Source organism: Phoca vitulina, unplaced genomic scaffold (genome assembly GCF_004348235.1).
Source record: "Phoca vitulina isolate PV1807 unplaced genomic scaffold, GSC_HSeal_1.0 scaffold4, whole genome shotgun sequence".
Lineage (NCBI taxonomy): Eukaryota > Metazoa > Chordata > Mammalia > Carnivora > Phocidae > Phoca > Phoca vitulina.
In genome coordinates, this window is record NW_022589707.1 from 77389252 (window position 1) to 77401298 (window position 12047).

Genomic DNA, 12047 nt, shown 5'->3' on the forward strand with positions numbered 1-12047 from the left:
TTTGCTGCTGTTATGATTAATATTGTCATGTTGCTACCATCAAAAGTTCTTTCCATTTTAATCTATTACATCGTAGTTTTATTTTAACCAATGTATGTAAAACTAAACCTATACAATATATACATTAGAGCCTAGATGTAGAGAAAACTGACAGCTTCCATGGGCATAATATGCCTGGTAGCACCTGTCTGTTCACACACAGGTATACGTGAAGGGTAAAATTGCAAGGCAGGTTCTAGGTAATTTTTCACTTTTTCGTATTTTTTTTTTTACTTTTATTGTGGACAATTTTAAATACACACAAATGTAGAGAGAATAGTACAAGGAGTCCTTATGTACCTGTCATTCAGCCCCAATGTCCATTAACCTAAGGCCAGTCCTATTCAATCCTTTCCCTCACTCACTCCCCCTTTTATATTACTTTGAAGCAAATTACAGAGATCATATCATGTCCTCTTCAGATATTTGAAGTATAGTTCTCTAGAGGAAGAAACACTGAAAAAAATAATCACAAGATCATCATCACACCTAAAATTCTTTTTTTTTAATTTTTTTTAATGTTTTATTTATTTATTCATGAGAGTCAGAGAGAGAGAGAGACGCAGAGGCAGAGGGAGAAGCAGGCTCCCCGCGGAGCAGGGAGCCTGATGCGGGACTCGATCCCAGGACCCTGGGATCATGACCTGAGCCGAAGGCAGACGCTTAACCATCTGAGCCACCCAGGCGCCCCTAAAATTCTTTAATATAATTAAATAGGCAGTTGGTGTTCAACTTCCCTGTGGTTTTATAAACATCAATTTTTCAGTCCCTCTTTTTGAATCGAGATCTAATCCCCCACATTGTGATTATTTCTCCCTAATCTATATGTTACTTTTGTCTCTATTCATATTGAAGGAGACAGGTTTTTCTACCTGTAGCTCTCCCCATAGTCTGGATTTTGTTGCTTACGTGCCTGTAGTATAGTTTCAAGGCAGCTTTAAATACTAAAGAAAGTGTTCGTGTGTATTATTATCAGATTTGGCAAATGTGGTGGTATTATCCGGGGCACTGGCGATAACACCTAGAGGTCAGGGGAGGCTGCGTCGCCGGTGGAGCCCAGCTGGCTGTGAGGGCTCTGTGACTGGCTGAGGTGTGCGCGTCGGTAGGAGCAGCTGCGATCAGGCTGAGAAGGCTTGTCTCCTGCCCCAGGCCTTTCCTGTTCTCTGATCTAAATCGGGCCTTTTGTTATATATACAGTTTCAGAGCATCCTCTACTTTTCCTTCACAGCAAGTGTCACAGTTTGTAACTGTGGTGGACTTTCCCCAATTTATATTCAGAAAAGTCGGAAGTGCATGAATGCAACTTTGTGTATAGCTGAATTCTTTTTTTTTTTTTTTTAAGATTTTATTGATTTTATTTGCACGAGAGGGGAGAGGGGCAGAGGGAGAGGGAGAAGCAGACTCCCCGTTGAGCAGGGAGCCCGATGAGGGGCTCGATCCCAGGACCCCGAGATCACGACCTGAGCCGAAGGCAGACGCTTAACTGACTGAGCCACCCAGGCGGCCCTGGACAGCTGAATTCTAAAGAACACACAGACCATGGTTTCCAGCTGGGAATGGGACAAGGCCAATCTGACAGTTCACAATAATCATTTCCTCGTTGTAACTTTTTCTCTTGTGACTAAGCACCAAGTTAAATTTAATTCTTTCTTCCTCTTCTCTTCTCCCTGGGGAGGACTAAGCTCCTGGGCCAGGGTCATCCCATATATATGCAGTTCTTTCTTCACTCCTCACCCATAACTGAGGTTGAGGCTACTTCTTCATTCTGCATTGGTCCTGATTTCACAGGTTTGTAAAAACCTTACGGTCAGTCTGTCCTCCAAACAGGCAAGGAGAGGAGATTTAGAGGAGGCAAGAGTAGAGCACAAATGCTGATGTGTGCTGAGAAGAAGCACCTGGCACCCCTTCCCCTATGGGGCAAAACCAAGGGAGGTAATTGCAATACCCAGATTTACTTAGATGAATCTCAAGTTTGGAATAGCACCCAGCCAATAGAACACCTGGGTAACAAGGACTGAGTGAGCCCTAGCAGATGGGCTGAGGACAGCATTCTAGAACCCTGCACATGCCAGAGTGGTGTGGGGCAATTGCTGAGAGGTTTTAAGGCCTCTCAGGGATTGAGGATTGAGGGTGGTGGCAAAATGCCAAGAGGCCCAGGGAACCAGGAGAGACTGTGTGTGGACCTTGAGTGTGGAAGCAGTGGCAGGGATCATGGACACCAGCAGTGGATGCCAAATACCACTGTACCAAATAAACTGCCAAATAAACTGTACCTTGGCTGAGGCGCCTGTGTGACCCACCAAGGACCATGTGGACAAGTACACTACAGAAGTCCCTCGTGCCCTGATGCTGGAGGGTAGTGAAGGCTTCGTGGGGAAGTTGGCTAATCCTCAAGAAAAAAGGAAACAGAAGAAGGAAAACTCTGAATCAGAATGAATATTTACTAGTTTTAAATGGAAAGATACCGAGTTAACTTCAAGTGGCAAAACTGAGTTAATTTTCCTTCCATCAGCAGAAAGGGGACTCCAGAGCTAAGTTTGAGTTCCATCAGAAAAAGATAAAAGCACATTCCAGCACATCTGGGTTGTGGCTATAAGTGTTAAACCCATTATACAACCCACACTTATGTGTTTATTTTTAAATGTCTGCCTTGGGTGGTTCTGAAGGTAAATCAGCTTTGTTGTTTTTATGGGAGCTATTTAAGAATCCGAAGACGTAGTGTTTGTCTTCTCTGACTTTATTCTGTATTGGAAAGGTATATTGGATAGAGCAGTAGTCACAGCTGCAGATGCCAATGGTTATTCCGCGGAAAATGCTGAGTAGTCAGTGGTGATTGCCCCACCCCCAACATAGTCCTTGCCCCTTGATTCCAAAACTTTCTCTCCCTTTCCTTCCCAGCCTGGGATCCAGTCTGTTCTCATTCTCCTCTCCTTTTTTCTGTGCCACCACTCGTCTGCTCTTGCCCTTTGACGCCCCCAATCTTGACCCCCTCTCAGGGTAGAACTCCTGGCCAAACAGGGGCCATATGTCCTGGATGGCTCTCATTTCAGGTAGAGTCATCTTCTTCTTTGGCAAAACCAAAGGTGGGGGGCGCCTGGGTGGCTCAGTCAGTTAAGCGTCTGCCTTCAGCTTAGGTCATGATCCCAGGGTCCTGGGATTGAGCCCCACACTGGGCTCCCTGCTTAGCAGTGAAGCCTGCTTCTCCCTCTCCCTCTGCCACTGCTCGTGTGCTATCTCTCTCACTCACTCTTTCAAATAAATAAATAAAATCTTTTAAAAAAAAAGAAAACAAAAACCAAGAGGGAATTTTATTAAAATATGTCAATATGCAGAGGCGCCTGGGTGGCTCAATTGGTTGAGCATCTGACTCTTAATTTCAGCTCCAGTCATGATCTCAGGGTCATGAGATAGAGCCCTGAGTCAGGTTCTGAGCTCAGTGGGGAGTCTGCTTGAAGATTCTTTCCCTCTGCCCCTCTCCTCACTAGTGCACACACACTCTCTCTCTCAAATAAATAAATTTTTTAAAAAATATGTCAATATGCAATTTCATATCTATATCTTTAAACCATTAATTTGTATTCCACCTCATTTATAAAGTATTTGAGATAAATAAGTATATCTTAGTAAAACATTTGTTGTAAATAAATTCACTAACCAGTAAAAAAAAATCTATGAGCTCTGATTTTGACTTGGAAAATAGGGACCCCATAGTACAGTATTTCCTGAATTTGCCTGATAAGAATTACTTTGGTTCTTGTTAAATACACAGATTTCCTCGGCTCTTCCCCTCAAGATTGATTGGATGGGCCTGATTTTTTTTTTCTTTAGGTAATTATTTTCATTTGATAACTTTAATAAAAATCAATGTTAACAGGGACAGGGGAGGATGAAGACACATGAAGAATAGGAACATAAGTTCATGGGGAGAGACAAATTTCTGAGTGAAAAGGAATTTGATCCAGCACTCTTCTTTTTTAAACAGTTTTTTGTTTGTCTTTAATGAACTCTACCCACAACGTGGGGCTTGAACTCATGACCCCATGATCAAGAGTTGTATGCTTTACAACTAAGCCAGCCAGGTAGCCCAGCACTTGTTCTTTTCCCAGTATGAATATATCTGTGCAAATGCTGACAATCAAACTCGTGGCATTATGGAAAACTGAAAATACTGTTGGTGGCAAATTATAATGAACTCTCAAAGTTAAAAAACAAAAACTAAAAATGTTGGTCAAGCTGTGTCAAGTAGTACTAATTACAGTGTTTTCAATGATCTCCTTACTGGGGTATCTTATTATCTCACAGCAGAATTAGGTGTAACATCAAATATGCCCAATTAACTAAGCTGTGAGTTTTATTTGATTATTTGATTAGATTCCCTCTGAATCCCTATTTCTGTCTTTATATATGACATCTTCATAGGTATTTGTATATGAGCATGCTACCCTCTCATTTTTATTTTTTAAAGCTTATTTATTTTAGAGAGAGAGAGAGTGCGAGGGGGAGGGGCAGAGGGAGAGGGAAAGAGTCTCAAACCAACTCTGCGCTAAGCACAGAGCCCTTTGCAGGCTTGATTCCAGGACCCTGAGATCGTGACCCGAGCTGAAACCAAGAGTCAGAGACTTAACCAACTGTGCCACCCAGGCGCCCCACCCTCTCCATTTTAAAATATTAGAAGGAACACTGCATAGATACGATCTGTTCTTTATTCTTATTTTCTGAAATTTCAGGCAAACACCTTTTAGAATAGTAAGTTACCCATTTTACAGTCTGTGTCTTCTGAGAATTTTGTTCCTTTCTGCCGCATCACCCCTTGAACAGAATTCCACACTTCAGAAGTTACTCCCTTAGGTAGAGAATAGCACTTACAGGAAGGGAAACCCCAAAGTTTTGTACTTTGCGATCTCCACCCACTGAGGTTTCCATCACCCTTCATCCCCACAGTCTCCGGCTTCTGGGAAGGCGAGCCTCCGGGGAGGTTGGCAGGGGTGAAGGGCAGGGATTGGGAGATCAAGAGGGCTGGGATGGGCTGCCGCTGCTGGAAGACCTCAGATGCTAGGGATATGTGAGGGCCTCGTGGAAGCTGACAGTCTGGAGACTTCGAGGCCTTCTGCCTTATGATCCTGTCATAGGGTCCGTTGCTTAAAAGGTGAAATTATTGAAACTAATAATTCCTAAAGGACGCAGTTTTTGTAGTAAACAAAATGCAGCACCATGTGAAAGGCGGTTCATAGCGCAGGTTTTCAGGCCTTTGTTCTCTCCTCCCCACACAATCTGTGGGTCCTGTTGCTGTTTCTTGTCAGCGATCTGGCTTCTGGCCACAGACAGCATATTTTCTAAGCCTGTTGCACTGAAAACTATTGTCATTCAGAAAAATTCCCGGTTGCTTAGTACTTCCCAAATGTTGGGTACTTTTAGAGGTTTGTAGCCGTGCAATTATGTCTATGGGTTTAATGTTACCATCCGCCTGCAACTCCCGCAGCCCGTCTGCTTTTATGTAAATACCAGCATGGTGCTGGCTGATCGGGTACTGATGGAATTCAGCATGGACCCTGATCATATTATCCAGGAAGATTTCATTTTGGTTTCATTACCACACTCATCCCTTCCTCCCTTCAGATGTCCCTACAGAGTTTGGGACATCACTGAAGAATGGAAAAACAATGCCTTCAGAGTTTCCCACAACACATTTTCATGAATCAAAGGAAAATGGCATTGATAGGAGAAGCAGATTGTATTAGAATTATTTGGGCCCTTAGCTGATTTTCCTTCCCAGCTGGATTTCAGTCCCTTCCTTTGTGTCTGTCTATCCAGCTGTGAAGAGGGGATAATTACACCTGTTCCTCATTTGTCCCCAGAGGGATGTTACGAAGATTCATTTAAAAAGTCTATAAAGCTTTTTGAGCACGGAAAAGTATAATTACAAGAAAATATATTGTCACTGCAGTGGTCCTGACAAATGTGAAGTAATTTCAGCCATCAATATAGAGATGAATATGCATTATTCACCCTCATTACATAAAAATTGGCTCTTCATGCTCTGAGTTTTTCCTAAAGTACGTATGTCTAAGAACAGGGAGTTTGGAGAGATGACCAGCCACAAAGATGGGTTTTAAATAATCCACCTTCTTTTAACTCACTGTGTTCAGGCTTGAAGCTAAAGGGGATGAGCCAAAGAAATGACATGGAAGCAGCAATCCTCAGCGACAATGTGCAGACTCTTAGTATTTTTCTGGCTTATAATCAAAAATGACCATCTCAGTCAGAAAAGATTTCTTCAGGTCAGAAATGCTTATTTCTGTTGCTTTTTTTTTTTTTTTTTTTTAGATTTTATTTATTTATTTGACAGAGAGACACAGCCAGAGAGGGAACACAAGCAGGGGGAGTGGGAGAGGGAGAAGCAGGCTTCCCAGGGAGCAGGGAGCCCGATGCAGGGCTCGATCCCAGGACCCTGGGATCATGACCTGAGCCGAAGGCAGATGCTCAACCAACTGAGCCACCCAGGCGGCCCTTATTTCTGTTTGTTTTTTTTTTCTAAGTTCCTGTGTAAATCTTAGCAAATCACCTGGACAGTTTTTTTAATTAAGTTTTAATTCCAATATAATTAACACAGTGTTATATTACTGTGTACATGTGTACAACATAGTGATTCAATTCTATGCATTATTCAGTCCTCGTCATGATAAGTGTACTCTTAATTCACCTGGATCTTTTTATTTTTTTTAAGATTTTATTTGAGAGAGAGAGAGAAAGCAAGAGAGCAGGAGCAAAGGGGGAGGGCCAGAGAGAAGCAGACTCCCCACTGAGCTGAGGGGGAGGATCCTGAGATCATGACCTGAGCTGAAGGCGGATGCTTAACCAGCTGAGCCACCCAGGGGCCCCTCACCTGGATCTTTTTATTTTATTTTTTCATTTATTTTTATTTTTTACCTGGATCTTTTTAAATGATAAGTTTTCCTAAAGATTTGAAAGTCAAAAGTCAACTGACGCATATGGTTTAATTTTTTTAAAAAAGTCAATTGACATAACCGTAAAATGCCAATTGTCAATATGTAAGAGGCATGGCTATCACAGATATATAGGAAACACTAGTTTCTTCCAAAATATCATTTTACCTATTATTAAATTTTCATTGTCTTTCAAGGAGGTGAGCAACAGCTGTTTCCTGAAAATTGCTAAAATCGCATTAACAGTGCTGAAATTGCATCAACAGCGTGGGAAACAGTGAGGAAAAGTACAACAAATAAATATAACCCCCCCACATCCAAATGAAGTGATTCCTGTTTTTTCTGTTCCACAGTACTCAACCGTCATCTCCCATTATGGAAAATGAACAACAAATGTTTGTTAAATGCCTGCTCAGTGTGGGGATAGTGGTTCTCAAGTGTGGTTTCCTAGACTAGTGACATCAGCATCACCTAAAAGCTTGTTAGAAATTAAAATCAGAAACTTTGGGGCTGGAGCCCAGCAATCCATGTTTTAACAAGCCCTCCGGGAGATGCCCATACATACTAAAGGTGTCTTTTAGAACTGGAATTTCACAGGGTAATAGTGAGGTGGGGCCTGGGCTGGGCATCCTGTGGGCAGCACGGGGTGGTGGCTGATCACAAGTTGCTCAGAGCTCATCCCTCTCACTCCTCAGGGGGTGCACCTCTGCGTCAGCTCAGGACTTGCATTTTGGGAGGAGAATCATTTTTTTCTGAGAGTCAGATGTCATTCCAGATGAAATGCTCAAATGGGAGATATTCCAGTTTGTGGTTAATACTGTGTGCCATGAAAACAAAGCTGTTCTCTATTGCTCTCATAACATTCACTTACAGAGCTGGAGGAGGGATCTAGGATGGAGGGAAAAGGGATAAGAGGGCCGGAAAAAGATTTTGTCCCTACTCTTACCATCTCTCATCTCTACTACCTTGTCCCATAACTCTTTCCCCCCTTTGCCTCTTGATCTCCCTGTGGCTAGCATGCTCTCTCGTGAATTTGGGGAGAGCTGAAACAGTGAAAGTGAGATGCGTGCTGGAGATGGCGTAGAGAGGGAGGATGCCCCAGGTCCCCGGTCCCCACCTCACCCATTAACCTGCAAGATTCTGATCCCAAGGGCGAGTTGTGCCTTCACTAACCAGAGCTATACGTATCCAACCCTGCTTCCTTCTGCCTTTTTTTTTTGGAAAGCAATTCCTGGAAATAGAACTTGTCTTTCATGTAAACAGGCTGTAACTCTGATGTACACTCCAATTTCAGCTGTTGGTGACCCAGCTCCCAATAGGAAGGCCAGCCCATCCCTACTCTACTCGTCCTTGGCGGAGAGTGCCTGACCATGTCCGACCTTCCTGAGGTGGGAAGAGCATGTCAGTCCTCCACCCACAGTCTCAGCAGTCAGATTTAGGGAATGATCATGCTTGGAATCAGTATTCCCTGCAAGAAGCCTTCCCTTTGGAAGCTTTTGATCTTTGCAACATCAGAGACTGGAGGGGAGCAGTCTTTAATTTTCACCTATGGCTTAAAATTAATATGTAAATATATGAAAGAGAAAGAGGAAACTGAGTGGACTCAGCCACCTAGACATCCGGGTCTTTATTCCAATACGAATTTTTTTTGCAAGATGATTATTCAGCTGCATACACTGAAAGAGACTACTGACTGAAGGACAGAAGACAGAAGGGTTGGTTTCTCCCATATAATAATCCATATGCAAGGAGATAGGATTTTTCTAACACTGAAAGAAACCTTGACTGAGGCATTTTAAAGCAAATATTAGCTACGTTGCTTGAATCTTAGATTAACTAGAAGGGTTCAACTACCCCCAAAGAACTATCAGGCATTTACCCAGTGGTCTGTGGATAAACCTATAGTTTGCTTTTTGAGGGGGGCGTGGGAGTTAGAAGTAAACTGCTATTTTTAAAAACTCTCTAATATTCCTTAATCCTCAATTCCATTTTCCCAGTTTTCTTTGTACAGTGTATCTTACCTTGCTATTTAGGGTATCTTTGTTAAAATTTTAGTGTTTTCTTTATTTACCAGAGTTGCGATTTTTCTCCTAAGCCTTTCTTGACATAATTAATTTGGTGACAGGGATTGGCGAGTGGATATCTTTTTTGGATTATTTTATTGCTAGTATAGTTAAGAATCACAGAAATGTTTATAACTAAAAGGGACTTCAGAGATCATAGTCCAACTTCTATTATTTTACAAACAAGGAAACCAAGTCCAGAACTGTTGAGTGACTTGCCCAAGGTCACAGAACCACCTGATGTCAAGACTGTGACAAGAATTCAGGCTTTTTTTTTTTTTTTTTAAAGATTTTATTGCCTTACTTGAGAGAGAGAGAGTGATCACGCACGCACATGAGTGGGGGGGTGGGCCAGAAGGAGAAGGAAAAGCAGACTCCCCACGAGCAGGGAGCCCCACACAGGCCTGATTCTAGGACCCCGAGATCACAACCCGAGTCCAAGGTAGACACTTAACTAAGCCACCCAGGCGCCGCCCCCCTCTTTTTTTTAAGTAAGCTCTATGTCCAATGTGGGGTTTGAACTCACAACCCCAAGATCAAAAGTCGTATGCTCAAAGGACCGAGCCAGCCAGGCAACCCAGAGAGTCAAGTTTCTTAACTATCAGTCGAGTACTGAGTACATCACCCTATTGCTTTGCTAGTTTGTTTTTATTTGTTTGTTTGTTTTAATACCCGAAATTCTTTACCCTCTTGAGATTCCCTTGAGCATTTGGCCAAGCTGGTGTAGATATCAGGCTTTTTCTTCAACAAGGAAGATTTGATACTATCAGAGAAGACCTACATGGGAAACTGCTCCCGAGGGTGGACACAGATTAGATGGATATTTGGAAAACTGGAGAGAAAGGTGACACATTTCAGGCTTCGGGCTACCATTAGTACTAAACGTTCTGATCGTATTCTGATTCTATGCAACAGAGAGATAAGTCTTTCTTGTTGGTTCTGATTGGTCTCCCATTCTCTCTTTCAGCAGACCCAGAGACCAGGCTTAATTAAAATAATATAAATATCGTGGATTTTTGAGAATGAAGAGGGTTTAAATATATTTCAAAAATTTAAATGAACAGAAGGGGGAACCTTAATGGACTCCTCAATTAAACTTAAAAAAAAAAAATCACCTACAAACTCATAGTCATGGGGCGCCTGGGTGGCTAAGTCGGTTAAGCGGCTGCCTTCGCCTTGGTCATGATCCCAGGGTCCTTGGATCAAGTCCTACCTCGGGCTCCCTGCTCAGCGGAGAGCCTGCTTCTCCCTTTCCCTCTGCCTGCCGCTCTGCCTACTTGTGATCTCTATCTCTCTGTCAGATAAATAAATAAAATCTTTAAAAGAAAGACCCATAGTCATTTTAGCTATTAACTGCTTGGATCCTCTTTTGAATGCACTAGGCTAGTTTTTATTTCTCTGAAGTAGTCTTATTAGCATGCACCCAGAGAAAGGTTCAGAGGTTTACTTTATCTGGGGGGGGAGGCGCATAATAAAATATTTTTCAAAAAGATTTTCTATGATATGGATTTTTTTTTAATACTTCAGGTCAAATCATTTTCCCTTTGTATATTGTGATTCACAGTAAGATAAAGAAACCACCACTGAAATTTGAAAAGAAGCTACTTCAGGAAGATCTTTTAAGTAGCTAATGAGTCAGTGTGTATTCATAGAACTTTGATCAATGCTTGCAGGGACTATTTTGTGCTGAGAACAAAGACACCAAAGAGATAGGGCCACTGGGAGGAAACTGGAGGGAGTGAACAGGCTGCCGCACAACACTGGAATCAGGAAATTCCCAGCCCCAATTACCAAAGCCAAGTGCAGGGGAAAGCAGCTGGAAAAAATTCAGAACCGCAAACAGGTGAAAAATGCACAAAATGCAATTCTTAGCAAGGAGAAACACCTTTTATTTTAGATTACCTACAACATATTTTCAGTGTACGATCTTGTCCAAGAAAAGAGGTTCATTTGATTCAACAGCTGAAGGACAGCCTGTCATTTCCCCTCCCCTCCCCCAACAACTGACACTCACTGGAGGGACACCAGAATCCTCCGCTTTGGAGCATTCGTCTTAAAACAAAATATTTCATTTTAATCAAGTGTATTTTCCTAGGAGCGTTACAAAGCGCAGACTAACCCCCCGCTTGCGAGAGGGTAATTTATTTACGTAGTTTTTGTTTATTCAGGACCTAGATTGGCTGATGTGCTTCCTCCAGGAATTGCCCCTCAGACGGCGGTGACAATAGGTCTTCTGTGGAGAGAATTACTGGGAGAGCGTTCAGCTTCAGTAAAGGCAGCTTTCAGGGAAAGCGGGAGCTGAGGGCCAGGCTGCCAAGATTTTAATGAATTGCGTCAGATATTCTCTCTCATGGCTTCCACTGTGTTTAGAAATCTAAAAGAAAAAATAAATCTACATACAAAACACATGGCAGTTGGACATTAAAAATCTGCTACACACACCAGTATCTCTTATGTTTCTTTTTAAATGGCTAAGTGCCATTTAAAAATGTGTATTTTTTAATGAAAGTTTTTCTGTAATAGGTATTATTTGTTTAATCAGTTTCCCTATGAAATAAAGTCATATGATTGCTTAGAAAAAAGAAGTTTAATTTTAATAATTTTTTTTCCTGAGGCCAGTTAATGGAAGATTCCTATTATGGAAAAAAGTCATTTAAGAGGTGAAAAAATACAATTTTCCATCATGCTTCTGCTTTTATTTGACTGTGGCTTATTTTCAGTCAGTTTGGGAGAATTTACTTCTTAAAGCACAAGGTTAATAAGTTCAGTAACTTTCTTTGCATTTCTTTAAATGCAATTTCATTTAAAGCCTTTGCATCTTCTGATAATTCAATGTTTTATCTTTTTTTAAGATTTTATTTATTTGAGAGAGAGAGAGAACGAGGGGGGAGGGGCAGAGAGAGAGGGAGAAGGAGCTCCTCACTGAGCAGGGAGCATGATCCTGGGATCATGACCTGAGCCAAAGGCAGATGTTTAACCCGACTGAGCCACTCAGGCACCC